This window comes from Lotus japonicus, chromosome 5 (genome assembly GCF_012489685.1).
Source record: "Lotus japonicus ecotype B-129 chromosome 5, LjGifu_v1.2".
Classification (NCBI taxonomy): Eukaryota; Viridiplantae; Streptophyta; class Magnoliopsida; order Fabales; family Fabaceae; genus Lotus; species Lotus japonicus.
This window is the reverse complement of record NC_080045.1, coordinates 62041340-62056492: the sequence shown is the minus strand read 5'-3', so window position 1 is coordinate 62056492 and position 15153 is coordinate 62041340.

Below are 15153 nucleotides of genomic sequence, written 5' to 3'. Positions count from 1 at the left end.
GGTAAGAGTTACAACTGCACTTGAAACCTACAAGTGACTAACAATTACACTGACTTAGCTCACACTAAGATTCACTCTCTTAGTCTTCTCTAGGATCCGATCAACCTTGATCTCCTAAAGGCAAACTATACAACTGTATATGAAGTTCTTGTTTACAAAGAAAGTGCTTCTAAAAAGCTTATAGTAAACACAATGAATTTCAAGATGAAAGAAAGCTTAGAATATTTTGAATATGTCTTGCGCGTGTGTATTGCTTCTTCTTAGTTTCTTTTCGCTTCTTTCAATCTTCAGCCTTTATATATACTCCAAGGATTAGGGTTGAGCGTTGCATGGGAAATGCTACCGTTGGAGGGCAGTTCTGGAAAATCCAGCTTCTGCTGTGGCTGAGAACGTTAGGTAGGTCGTCAGGAAGGTACACTTGCTTTTGTACTTGGATAGCGACTTGACCTTTTAACCTAGGAGACTTCTGATCAGAGGAATACTTCATATTGGAACTTGTGAAGCCGGTTGATCAGAGTCAGAGGGAAAGCACAGATCCTCTGACCATTGTATCTTCTGATTCTGAACTCAGAGGGAAGAACATGGCCTTCAGAGTTTCTTGCTTCTGGACATCAGAGTTTCCACTATTCAGCTTTTGGATCTTCAGAGTCTTCTACACCATCAGAATATCTGAACCTTCAGTGTTTCTTGGTTATCAGAACTTCTGGATCTTCAGAGCTTCTAGCGACTGAGTCCACATCAGAGTTTGTATAGCTTCAGAACTTCTGAAGCTTTTCCACTGTTCATACTGAACATGGTGAATGCGAAAGCGTTGCTTGGGTCACTCTTTATACACAGTGCTTCTGATTTGTGTGAGATTGAGTTGAGGTCAGAGCCTGTAAATAGCACACTTAGAAAAACACGTTAGAGTACCACAATTGTTCATATCAAAAGGTTAACTTGTAATCATCAAAACATAGAGTTGTACTACTAGATCAAAACTTGATCTTACAATCTCCCCCTTTTTGATGATGACAAAACTAAGATTTTTGATGAACAATTCTTAAACATTAAACTGAATTCACTCAGAGTTTAGAGATATAGAATAATACTTATCCTGATGTGAATAGTTTATCTTGCTCATTCTGAATTCAAGTCACTGCTTGATTCTGAGCTTAGCTCCCCCTGAATCTAATACTTGATGAAAACGTTAGTAAAGTCTAGATTCTGAGCTAAAAAATATAAGAGTTCAGAGTGAGAAGCTTATGACATAGATGAAAAACGAATAATCAGAGCGCATAAGTGATCAGAGTCAGGGACAAGGTATCAGATTCTTGGGTATCAGAGCCAACTTATAATCACTTCAGAGGAAGTGAAATGTATTCCTTGTATTTGCCCAGTGACACATCTATGGTCATGAAGGTGGAACTCTTAAAATCTCCAAAAGAAAAAATAAGTCACACTAACACATCTTACACATCAAAAACTGGGTTTACTCCCCCTTTTTGTCATAAGCAAAAAGCCTGGGGTGTGAAAAACTTAGCTTGAAGTACAAGGTACTCCCCCTTAGAGAAGGTCTAAGTTTAAAGAAAATGAAAATGATGTAAGAATCAGAGGCAGGCGAAAATAAATAGAAGAGTTAATGCAAGGGATGAACGTTTACCACCGGTCAAGTGAGTAAATAGAAGGGTCAGTTACCAAGAACTTAACCTCGAGAAACTGTAAGAGCATTAACTTTCAGAGAGAAAGTGAAGCCTATAAAAAGCGTTGGAGAGAAAGGTAAGCTTCACACCTCGAATAATTTTCAGTAAGAAAAAAAATATGGCATCATACAACGTAGCACTAGAAGAGCTGAGGAAGAAGGCCTTTGAAGAGGACTTGTTCCTAAACATCAGGCATCCAGAGGGTGCAACTACCATCGAGGAGCTGACACGGACACTTCTGGAAGAGGACCTGCGTCCAGAGTTGGAGAGAGACCTGAAGGAATTTCTTGCCTTCGTGGAGGAAGTGCAGGAACTCAGCCGGCTTGAACTCAAGCTGCTGGAAGAGAAAGAGAGTTTGGAAGAGAAGCTCAAGACTTCAGAAGAGATTCTGGAGAGGGATGAGCTAAAGATCAGGCTCAGCAACATTTAGCATGAACTGGAGCGTCTGGAGAAGGATAGGTCAGAGCAGCGCCAGGAGTGCAGAAGAATGAGAAGGGATCCTCCATTCTAGATTATATGATGTAAAGAAATATGATGTAAACATAGAACAATTATGAATAAAACGAGATTTTTGCAAACATATGTGACACAAATATATATAAGGATATGCATATATAATCACAAACGAATAGAATAGAATAAGCAAATAAAAAGAAACAGAGTTTGAATAAAATAACGTTAAATAAAAAGAAGGAAAAAGAAGAGATCCTAAACTAAGGTTTGTCAGTGCGTCGCAGAAGTTCCATCATCATTTGCTTCATCTCAATCAGCATGGATTCATGAGTGTCAAGACGTTGTTCCATGATGTCGAGTCTGGAAGAGCTTGGCTGAGAAGAACTGGAAGGAACATTCTGTGCAGCTTGAGGATCTGGAATGGAAGCAGAAGCAGCAGGAGTAAATACAACTGGCGCAAGTCGCTCTGCCTCAGCCTCAGCTTCAAGACGCTCTGCCTCAAGTCTGGCTTGTTCAGCTTGAGCTGCTGCTTGACGTGCAGCTTCTTCTGCCTGTTCTTTCTGTCTCTTGGCTTCTTCAATAGCTTCAAGAAGCTTATTTCTCTGTTCTAGTTCGTGAAGAGCCACTCTCCTAGCAAGCCTTTGCTTTGCAGCCTCAATGCTCTGACTGCCCTCTGCATGCAGGTGCTGCATCATAATTGGAACTTGAGCCACTAGCCAAGTGCTCAGATTGTTCCACTCATCAGCCACATTTTCAGCATTCTCACTGAGATCAGTCTGACCGTGCACATTGCGGAGCCTCAAAGAGGCTTCATGATAGAAGATATTGATGCACTCAGAGAGAGATGTGGGTTGAAGGTGAGTGTAGGGAATTATGGAGAGGTTGGGTTCAGGAGAGACTGGGTGATTGCTGCTATGGGCTTCAGAGGCACCTTGTGGAGAACCAATGTTAATCATGGGAGCATTGGGTTCAGAGGTTCCAAGGTGAGGGTCTGAAGGGTCAACCAGAGGGTGAGGTGATCTAACCGAGGATTGGTTAGACACTGATTGTTCAGGTTCAGGGTCTGGTTGAATGGGCTCTTGTTGGTCAGGGACAGGGTGAGCTTGTTGAACTAAGGGATCTGCCTCTTGGATAGGATTGGCCAAGATAGGTTCATCTGGGTCAACTAGACGTTCAGGTCTAGGGCCAGGATATCTCCTAGGGCTTGGACAGGTAAGGTAATACTCTTCCAAGGCAGATACCTTTTCTTTTCTAACCTCCATGAATTTTCTAATTGATTCAGAGGTATTGGAGGGAGGAGAGTCAATGACATTGATTGGGAAGGATACAGGGGTGAAGGTTGAAGAGTCTGTATCCGTGGTTCTGGCAGCAGGACGTGCTGATGCTCTGGGAGCAGAGTGATCAGACGTTCTGGGTTGTGGTTCTGTTTGGTTGGGCTCAGGTTGGTCTTGGACGATTGGTTCAGAAGATAATGGGTCGTATGGAATGGTAAGGAGAGAGGTTGGATCTTCTGACCTAGAGGTTGGATTCTGAAGCAAATTCCAGAGGGGTGCTTCAGTAGGAGAAGGTTGAAAGAAGGAAGATCTTGGGGAATGTGGTGGAGAGGTGGTTTGTGCGGCTGGCTGGGATTCAGGAATAGGAGTGAGGGGATTTGAAGAGTGTTGGAGCAAGGCAGAAATAGGAAGTGCATAAAATAAATTCAAATCATCATCAGAAGCAAGTGCAGGCTTACTTGAATGTGCTGATGATCGAGTCACTCTGGTAGGAGGTTCAGTCCTTCTGACCGTTGCAGCAGCTGGTTCCACCCGAGTAGGCTTCACCACAATTCTGACCTTCTTCTGCTTCTTCTTTGGAGGACCATCCTCACTATCATCACCATCATCATCATCAGGCTTGCTCTTTGTCTTCTTGACCAGAGGAACATCAGATTCTTCTGAGGATTCTTCCAGAACCATCTTCCTCTTGGTTTTCTTCTTGGGAGGAGAAGGAAACTCTGGAGCTGGTGGTAGTTTGCTGATGAAATCATCAAGGTCAATTTCGAAACCTTGAGCCCTGAGGTCTTCAACATAGCATCTGATGGCTTCAGGATGGTCTGCTTGAGTCCACAGAGGGTAGTCATTCAGAGGCAATCTTCTTCCTCTGATCTCAGAAGATGTGTCTTCATGAGCAGGAGCAATCTTCTTCTGGATTAAGCCCATCTTCTTCAAGGAGTTTGCAGTGAAGACATCACTGACAATTGTGCTCAAATCCTCTGTACAACCAGTATTGATCAAATCTTGCACCAAGTTGCTTTCAATGAGAAAGTCTGAGAGCAGCCTCCCAAAAGGGATATATTTGATTGCAGACTTGATGGAGGCGGTGGTGCGAGACTTCCAGATGCATTCCTTTAAGTAGGAGAACAGGAAGTAGGGAAGGCAGATCTTCTCCTTGTCTTGAATGAAGAACAGCATCGCCTTCTGGTTGAAGTTGATGTAATCTGGGGAACTGCCCTTCGGTCTCTGATTGATGCAGTTGAGCAGGATCTTGTGCCAGATTCTGAGTTTGGGGTGAAGATCCATCACCTTGTAACTCGTCTTGCCCGGTTTGAAGGTGGTGTACAGGGCCTTGTTGACTATGTCCTTGGTGCTGGGTTTCAGCTTCGATTCCGTCAGTTGGAACCGATACCCATAAGCAGTTTCTGCTCCTAGCAGATTCACGAATGACTTCTCCGTGATGATGATCTTTCTGCCAAGAATGTGAGAGACCACCTGAGTGTCATCGCAGTCTGCGTGCTTCCAGAATTCCTTTACCAATTTCTCATACACCGGTCCTCGAAGTCGATTGAAATAGTTTCCCCAACCTTGAGCTTGGACTTCAGGACGAAGATCAAACCCATTTGCAGCCAGGTTGTCGAGGTTGAATCTCCATTCTGCCAGGACTTGGAGTTCCTCAGGAGCAAATACGCAGTGAACGGCACAGCCCCGTTCTGCAATAGGAACAATCTGCTCTTGAACTTGAACTTGTTCTTGTGCCGGGTTCTCAGAGCCCCTTTGACCCGTTGCCAAACCAACTTCCATGTGAGGGAACTGAGGTGCATCTACAGTAGATCTTCTGGTTTGTCTCACCATTTTGAAGAGGTTGAAGGTTTGAGGTAGAAGATGAAGTTTGAAGGATGAAGAGAGATCGAGAGAGAAATCAAGAAAGAGGCGGTTTTGAAAAGCAGAGAGTGCGAGAGTGAAAACCGGAAGTGAACGAGAACGTGTGTGTATAGTGGGTTTTATCAAATAACCGTTGTTGATTCAAAAAGCACTGTAAGATCAACGGTTGAAAATTAAAGATAGATAGTAACAGTAAAATACACAATCACACACAGGAGATAAGCATATCTACACACAATCATAACAGACTGTCACACGGGCACAAGGAACTATGCATCAGAAATTCTGACGCACGTGTTGTTGTCTCAGCTTCAGAGTCAGTACCAGTGGGCACACACACTCTGATTGAGTTACCTTCTGGACTAGACATCTTCTGATCAAGAAGTATCATAGTCAGAGGTTCTGATCCATCTTCACTCTGGACAAAAGTCTATGTTTAGATTTTTCAGAATAAAATTAAATCTATCCTCTGCTAAGGGCTTTGTAAAGATATCTGCCCATTGATGGTCAGTATCAACAAACTTCAGAAGAAGTACGCCCTTCTGCACATAATCTCTAATGAAGTGATACTTTACCTCAATGTGCTTTGCCCTTGAATGCAAGATAGGATTCTTGCTCAACGAGATTGCAGCAGTGTTATCACAATAAATTGGGATATTGCTCTCAAGGATCTGATAATCCTCCAGCTGATGTTTCATCCAGAGCATCTGAGTGCTGCATATTGCTGCTGAGATATATTCTGCCTCTGCAGTTGATAGTGCAATGGTTGATTGCCTCTTGCTTGCCCATGAGACTAGATTGCTTCCCAGAAATTGACAATTTCCAGAAGTACTTTTTCTCTCTGTTCTATCTCCAGCATAATCAGCATCACAATAACCTGAAAGCTTGTACTCTGATGTTTTCTTATACATCAAGCCAAGGTTAGTGGTGCCTTTCAGATACCTTAGGATCCTCTTAACAGCTGTTAAGTGGGTTTCCCTTGGATCTGATTGGAAACGAGCACATAAGTGAACACTAAATAATATGTCTGGCCTAGATGCAGTTAAGTATAGAAGTGAACCTATCATTCCACGATAGAGCTTCTGACATACTTTACCACTTTTATCTTCTTTCTCCAAAATGCATGTAGGATGCATTGGAGTCTTGGCCACTGTAGATTCCAGCATATTGAACTTCTTCAGAAGTTCTTTAGTGTACTTGCTCTGATGGATATATGTTCCTTCTGGTGTTTGATCAACTTGTATTCCCAGAAAGTACTTTAATTCTCCCATCATACTCATCTCAAATTCAGCCTGCATCATCTCAGAAAATTCTTTGCATAGAGATTGATTAGCAGAACCAAATATAATATCATCAACATAAATTTGCACAATTAAGATATCATCTTTATAAGTCTTGCAAAAAAGAGTTGTATCTACTTTACCCCTTACAAATTCATTCTCCAGAAGGAATGAGCTAAGTCTCTCATACCATGCTCTGGGAGCTTGCTTCAGACCGTAGAGTGATTTCTTCAATTTGAACACATGGTCTGGTTTCTTTTCATCTTCAAAACCTGGGGGTTGATTAACATAGACTTCCTCTGAGATATAACCATTTAGGAAGGCACTCTTTACGTCCATCTGATGTAGAACTATGTTGTGATTTACTGAGAAGGAGATCAACAGTCTAATTGCCTCCAGTCTTGCTACCGGAGCAAATGTTTCAGTGTAGTCTATTCCTTCCTGCTGGCTGTAGCCTTGAGCAACTAGCCTTGCCTTGTTTCTGACTACTTCTCCTTTCTCATTTAGCTTGTTTCTGAATACCCATTTCGTTCCAATAACATGGACACTCTCAGGCTTCTTCACTAAGCTCCAAACATCGTTCTTGGAGAATTGATTCAGTTCTTCTTCCATGGCCAGAATCCAATCCTTGTCCTGAAGAGCTTCATCTATGGACTTGGGTTCAATTAAGGACACCAATCCTTTCAGACTCAGCAAGGTCTCTTCAGAGGGTCTGAAGGCAGATCTGGTTCTGACTGGTTCATCTTTGTTGCCCAGAATCAATTCCTTAGGGTGAGCTGCAGTGATTCTGCTCTTCTTTAGAGTTTGTGAGTTAGAGGGACCAGCTTCTTCCTCTGGTTCATCTTCCTCTGGCTCAACTTCCTCTGGAGCTTTGCCTTTGTCAGAAACATTAATGCTTAAATCTGCAAACTTTTCAACTAGCTTTGACTGGTCAGAGTCAAGCTTATCATCAAATCTAACATGAATAGATTCTTCAATAGTCTTAGCATCAGTATTATAAAATCTAAAACCTTTAGATTTATCAGAATAACCAAGTAATAGACACTTAGAAGACTTAGCATCAAATTTATGCAATCTATCCTTAGTATTGAGAACATAACAAACACAGCCAAAAGGATGAAAATAAGAAATGTTGGGTTTTATGTTCTTCCACAATTCATAAGGAGTCTTATTCAGAATTGGTCTCACAGAGATTCTGTTCTGAATGTAACATGCTGTATTTACTGCCTCTGCCCAAAAGTGCTTAGCCATGCCAGTTTCTTGGAGCATGGTTCTAGCCATCTCCTGAAGAGTTCTGTTCTTCCTCTCAACAACACCATTTTGTTGAGGAGTTCTGGGACAAGAGAAATCATGTGCAATTCCATAGGAATCAAACAGACTCTCAAACTTGTCATTCTCAAACTCTCCACCATGGTCACTTCTGACACGCACAATCCTACAAGCCTTCTCGTTTTGCACTTGAGCAATGAAGGTAGAGAACACAGCATGAGACTCATCCTTGCGGAATAGAAACTTTACCCATGTCCAGCGGCTATAGTCATCAACGATAACCATCCCATATCTCTTGCCACCTATAGACTCAGTTTTCACTGGTCCAAAAAGGTCGATATGCAGAAGTTCCAACGGCCTTGAGGTTGAGACAACATTCTTTGCCTTGAAAGGGACTTTTGTGAATTTGCCTTTCTGACATGCTTCACAAAGAGCGTCTGAAGCGAACTTCAGATGGGGTAAGCCCCTGACAAGGTTTAGCTTGCTCAGCTGAGAAATCTTTCTCATACTTGCATGCCCTAACCGTCTATGCCATACCCACTGCTCTTCATTAACAGACAGAAGGCACTTCACATTCTGAGCCTCCAACTCAGATAATCTGATTTTATAAATGTTGTTCTTCCTCTTGCTGTTAAACAGAACAGAGCCATCGATCTGACTTACAGCCCGGCAGGACTTTTGATTGAATATAACATCATAACCCTTGTCAGCTAATTGACTTATAGACAATAAGTTATGTGTTAAGCCGTCTACCAATAAAACATTATCAATGCATGGACTACTATCTACACAAATAGTACCAGTACCAACAATTTTACCCTTTTCATTTCCTCCGAAGCCAACTTCCCCTCCAGGCTTAAGTTTCAGCTCTCGGAACATACGCTTTTCTCCCGTCATGTGACGCGAGCATCCACTGTCCAGATACCATGATTGGTGTTTCAGTGGAGCTATCAAGGATATCTGCAACATAGATGATCTTGTCCTTAGGTACCCACTTTCTGGGTCCTCTTTTGTTAGTTACCCCAGAGGTTCTGATCACCTTGGGTGTCTCAACATAATATTTTAAAGGAATATTTGCATGATATTTAGTCATAGAGAAAGATCCCTTTTTAAGAGGATGTTTAGCAACTTTAGCAGGTACAGGATCAGGCAATATGGTACCAGAGGGAACAAAGCATTCATACAAGGATTTAGCTTTAGACACAGAAGGCTCATTTCTAATTGGTTTAGAATAGCCAATGCCATGCATTCCATTTCTACTTACGCCATAGATCATTGAAGCCATTAAGCTTCTATCCACGCTTTTAGCTAGGAATCTTTGAAAAGACTTTTCATACTTAGATTCATTTCTACAATCAGAGGCATCACAGGCAACAATTTCTTCTAACTTAGCAATCTGGTTCTTAAGCACAGAGTTAGAATTTACCAAGGCATGATTTTCATTTTTCAAATCAGAAATAATTTTTTCATGTTCAGAAGGAGTCTTAGAGACAGCAGATAAGTTCTTTTTCAACTTTTTATGCTTAGACAATAAAGAGTTATACTTATCCATGATATCAGACAATGCATGTTTCAGTTCAGAGGTAGAGAAGGAAGCGAATACCTCATTTTCATCGTCTGAGTTAGGATCTCCTTCTGATTCTGAGTCAGAGTCAACAGCTTCCTTTGACTCTGCTCCTTTGTCTTTGACAATGGCCATGAGTCCTTGGACTTCACCATCAGAGTCAACATCCTCTGACTCTGATTCATCGAATGTCACCATCAGACTCTTCTTGGTCTTGAAGTGCTTCTTTGGCTTCTTGTCTTTCTTCAACTTTGGACAATCACTTTTGTAGTGTCCAGATTCCTTGCACTCAAAACATGTGACTTCCTTGATTGAAGACTTCTTCTGGCCTGAGGACTCATACTTGCCTTTTGCCTTTCCAGAGCCTTTGAACTTGCTCTGCCTGTGCTTCCAGATGCGGTTGAGTCTCTTGGAGATCAGAGTCAGCTCATCTTCATCAGAATCTTCTATTGCTTCTTCAGATTCTTCTTCTTCAGCTTGAAGAGCCTTTGACTTCTCAACCTTAGCCTTTTCAGATTTGGATTTCAAGGCTATGGACTTTTTCCTCAGATCTTGCATCTCTGAGCGTTTCAGCTCATGGCATTTCAAAATGCTGATGAGTTCTTCTAAACTCATATTCTCAACGTCTCTCGTGAGCTCTATTGAAGTCACCAAAGGCATCCAACTTTCAGGAAGACACCTGATGACCCTTATGACATGATCTTTTGTTGTGTAGCTCTTGTTGAGAGGTCGTATGCCAGCTACAAGCAATTGAAATCTGGAGAACATTTCTTCAATGGACTCATTTGGCTCCATGATGAAGGATTCATACTTTTGGATCAAAGACAATGCCTTTGATTCTTTGACTTTCTTGTTTCCTTCATGAGACATCTTCAGAGAATCAAAAATGCCTTTAGCAAACTCACGATCGGTAATCTTCTGGTACTCCTCATAGGAAATAGCACTTAGAAGAATTGCTCTTGCTTTGTGATGTTGTGAGTACAGCTTCTTTTGTTCTGCAGTCATCTCTGACCTTGGGATCTTCTTGCCATCTGCATCAACTGGACGCTCATAGCCATCCACAATAATATCCCAGAGATCTGCATCGAAACCCAGAAAGAAACTTTCCAGTCTATCTTTCCAATATTCGAACCTTTGACCATCGAACATAGGAGGCTTTGCGTTGTAACCATCTCTTTGAGTTTCACTGGTGGTGGCAGCCATTGTTTTTCACACCGGCCCGGATCACTGAACACTGTTAGGTGTGGTAATCAGAACTTGCGCTCTGATACCAATTGAAGGTATGAAAAACGGTAGAAAGGGGGGGGTTTGAATAACGTTTTCAGTACAAGACTTCCACCTTAAAGATTTTGGCAAATCTTTCGAGAACTTAAGTGCTAAAGATAAGAGATAGAAAAGCACACAAGGATTTTATCCTGGTTCACTTGATAAATCACTCAAGCTACTCCAGTCCACCCGTTAAGGTGATTTCTTCCTTCTTAGAATGAAGGCAATCCACTAATCAGGTAAGAGTTACAACTGCACTTGAAACCTACAAGTGACTAACAATTACACTGACTTAGCTCACACTAAGATTCACTCTCTTAGTCTTCTCTAGGATCCGATCAACCTTGATCTCCTAAAGGCAAACTATACAACTGTATATGAAGTTCTTGTTTACAAAGAAAGTGCTTCTAAAAAGCTTATAGTAAACACAATGAATTTCAAGATGAAAGAAAGCTTAGAATATTTTGAATATGTCTTGCGCGTGTGTATTGCTTCTTCTTAGTTTCTTTTCGCTTCTTTCAATCTTCAGCCTTTATATATACTCCAAGGATTAGGGTTGAGCGTTGCATGGGAAATGCTACCGTTGGAGGGCAGTTCTGGAAAATCCAGCTTCTGCTGTGGCTGAGAACGTTAGGTAGGTCGTCAGGAAGGTACACTTGCTTTTGTACTTGGATAGCGACTTGACCTTTTAACCTAGGAGACTTCTGATCAGAGGAATACTTCATATTGGAACTTGTGAAGCCGGTTGATCAGAGTCAGAGGGAAAGCACAGATCCTCTGACCATTGTATCTTCTGATTCTGAACTCAGAGGGAAGAACATGGCCTTCAGAGTTTCTTGCTTCTGGACATCAGAGTTTCCACTATTCAGCTTCTGGATCTTCAGAGTCTTCTACACCATCAGAATATCTGAACCTTCAGTGTTTCTTGGTTATCAGAACTTCTGGATCTTCAGAGCTTCTAGCGACTGAGTCCACATCAGAGTTTGTATAGCTTCAGAACTTCTGAAGCTTTTCCACTGTTCATACTGAACATGGTGAATGCGAAAGCGTTGCTTGGGTCACTCTTTATACACAGTGCTTCTGATTTGTGTGAGATTGAGTTGAGGTCAGAGCCTGTAAATAGCACACTTAGAAAAACACGTTAGAGTACCACAATTGTTCATATCAAAAGGTTAACTTGTAATCATCAAAACATAGAGTTGTACTACCAAATTGAGGAGAAGATGGAAGAATTTGAAGAGTTGAAGGCTGCTCTGAACCGAGCAGACCCTGAGGGGAGTGTGGGAGCTCTGAAAGCCTTGGTGGACAAGCTTTCTTCCGCTGCCCGTGAGGAGCTGGATCTTCGACAGGAGAAGTCGAGACTGGAATCCCAACAAGAGGATGTCTTGAGGCGCATGGAGCCTCTTAGGGCTAAATACGATAGTTATAGGGCCAATCCCCCTTTTTAAAGTTTCTTTGCCATAGTTGTAAATGCTCTATTCCGATTAATAAAACATTCGAGTTTGGCAATTTACTTTGTTTATTTTCTTATTCTTGCTTCCTTATTCGATGTTTACTTCATACAACGTTGGCTTATACGTTTTTAAGTATTTGCCATTTACCGTTATTTGTCGATTTCGACCTTCTAATTCTTTAATCGAATAAGCGTTGTGTAAAAGTACTTTCTCGACTGTGAAAGGGCCTTCCCAGTTTGGGGCCCACTTTCCATAGCGTTTATCCCTTTTATCGACTGGTAATACAACCTTCCATACGTAATCACCGGGCATAAAAGATTTAGCTCTAACCTTTTTATTATAAGCTTTAGCAACGCGATCCTTTTGCCTGGTTAAGGTATCCAATGCCAATAGTCTTTCTTCGTCGAGATTGACTAATTCATCAAGCATCATATTCCAATAATCTTCACTTGGAATTTCCTCTTATAGGTGGTGCCATTACAGGTGGACTGGACAAGTACGCTTTGAGTTCATCGAATGCTTTCTGGTGCTCTGCTTCCCAGCGAAACGTGTCTTCTTTCTTGAGTCGAAGAAGTGGGGAAAATGATTTGGTCTTCTCACTGAGGTTGGCAATAAATCTCCTTAGGAAGTTAATCTTTCCTAACAATGATTGCAGTTGTTTCTTGCTGGTTGGTGGATTTGTGTCGAGAATGGCTTTGGCTTTGTTCTTGTTGATCTCGATGTCCTTTTTATGCACCACAAAACCCAAAAAGTCACCTGCAATAACACCAAAGGCACATTTAAGGGGATTCATCTTCAAGCCATATTTTCTCATCCTCTCAAAGGATTTCCTTAGATGCAACAAATGGTCATCCCTTGATGGAGATTTCACCACAATGTCATCAATGTAAACCTGCATGAAAGTTTCGATAAAATCATGAAAAATGGTATTCATTACCCTTTGGTAGGTCGCGCCAGCGTTTTTCAATCCAAATGGCATGACCACCCACTCGTATGTCCCCAAGGCACCAGGACATCGAAAAGCTGTTTTCGACACATCCTCTTCTGCTATGAAGATTTGGTTGTAACCTGAGTAACCATCCAACAAGCTTAAATATTCGTGACCAGCAGCTGAATCCACCATCATCTCAGCAATAGGCATGTGATACTCGTCTTTTGGACTGGCAGCGTTAAGATCTCGGAAATCGATGCAAACTCTCATCTTTCCATTCTTCTTGATCACTGGAACCACGTTGGCTAGCCAGTCCACGTATCGAGCCGTTCTGATAAATTTACACCTGAGGAGTCTTTCAATTTCTTCCTTGATTTTCACCAACACATATGGATGGAACCTCCTGGGCAATTGCTTGACCGGTTTCTTGTCTTCTTTGATGGGTAACTTCAATTCCACCAATTCTCGACTGAGGCCAGGCATTTCATCATAATCCCAAGCGAAACAGTCTTTGAATTCCTTGAGTAATTTCACCATCCTGTCCTTCAACTCTGGGTCAATGAGAGCACTGATGTATGTTGGCCTCTTTTCTAAGCCATCTCCCAGGTCCACTTCTTCCAAAGGGTCTTGTGCTTCCATTTTCTTGGAAATGTCGACCACTGGCTTTTCGAAACCTAATGGACCGTCATCATAGATGCAATCCAGTCTCAAATCGCGAAGATCCTCGAATTCGCATTCATCGACTCTCTGCTCGTTTTTTCTTATGCACGTGTTATCCTCATTTGCTGTTGCCTCCTCTTGGGATGTCATTTCGACAGGCAGAATTGAGGCATTGGTTTCTTCAGTAGCCATTTCTTTGGCTATTCTTGCGGCCTCTAAGGCCGTCCTTATTCTGTTTTCGGCTGCGTAAGCCGAAATTCGAGCTAGGCTCGAATTAATCATCTTTAACCTCATTTTGCCACTCAGTTGTGGCATCCTTTTCTTCATCGTTGTGCCATCCACTCATGGCATCAGGTCTGTATGCTTCATTAAGGTTCAAACCCCTGATAGGATCTAATGTCACTGAGTACTCTGAGTACGGGTTGAAATATTGAGAGGCCACTGTGTCTAGAGGAGCAATTGTGGCTAAACTTTTGTCGAAATTCTTTTTGCTGACGTAGCCTGTCTCCGCTAAGTAGTAGCTCTGATCTGCTTACACGTTCTCGACGACTCCATCTGCTTTCCAAATGGAAATACGTTGGTGCAGGGTTGAGGGCACTGCCCCCACGCCGTGGATCCATTCTCTCCCCAATAGCAGGTTGTAGTTGGCTTTTGAGGGCACCACGATGAACAATGTGGAACGGGCTACCGTTCCTACGGTTATGTTCAACATAATTGCTCCTAAAGAAGAACCTGTCTTCCCCTCGTAGTCGGAAAGGACCATGTCGTGAGGGATTAGGTCTGCTTCAGTTTTGCCCAATTTCTTGAGCATGAACTTAGGCATTAAATTGATTGTGGCTCCTCCGTCGACAAGAACTTTATTGACTCCTTTTTCGTCGACTTTTGCCCAAACGAACAACGGCTTCAAATGGCTTTTCATCTGCTCCGTTGGCCTCTGGAAAATAGCTCTTTCGTCTTCGACGGATCCTTTTTGCATCACGTAGTAGCACAAGGGGTTGTCATCCGGCTCTTCCTCGTCGTAGTAGTCCTCTTCATTTTCGGTTACCTCCGAGATTCTGTCGAATTCAGCGGGTAAGATAGACACTATGCAGATGATGTTAAGATCTTCCCCATCACTGTCGTCGAAATCGTCGAGCATGTCTTCATCCTCATCCTCAGCCACATCTTTCCCTTTTTCTTTGGCCGGGTTTGATGGCACAACTGTTCCTTGTTTGATGGCGTGGTCGAGCTGGTTAATAATCGACGCCACACTAGGTTCATTGCGAGGGTTATCTTCTGGCTTTATGTCCCATAAGGAACGGAACTTGCCACCTCTTTCTCTCTCAGCTTTTCTTTTCCTCAGGAAACGTCTGAATTGAGTTCTGGTCATTTGCTCAGGGGCATAGTAGTTTCCAGAGCCATAGGAGTAGCTCCGTGATACGCGGGAGTTGTTAATATAGGAAGACCCCTGGCCCAAA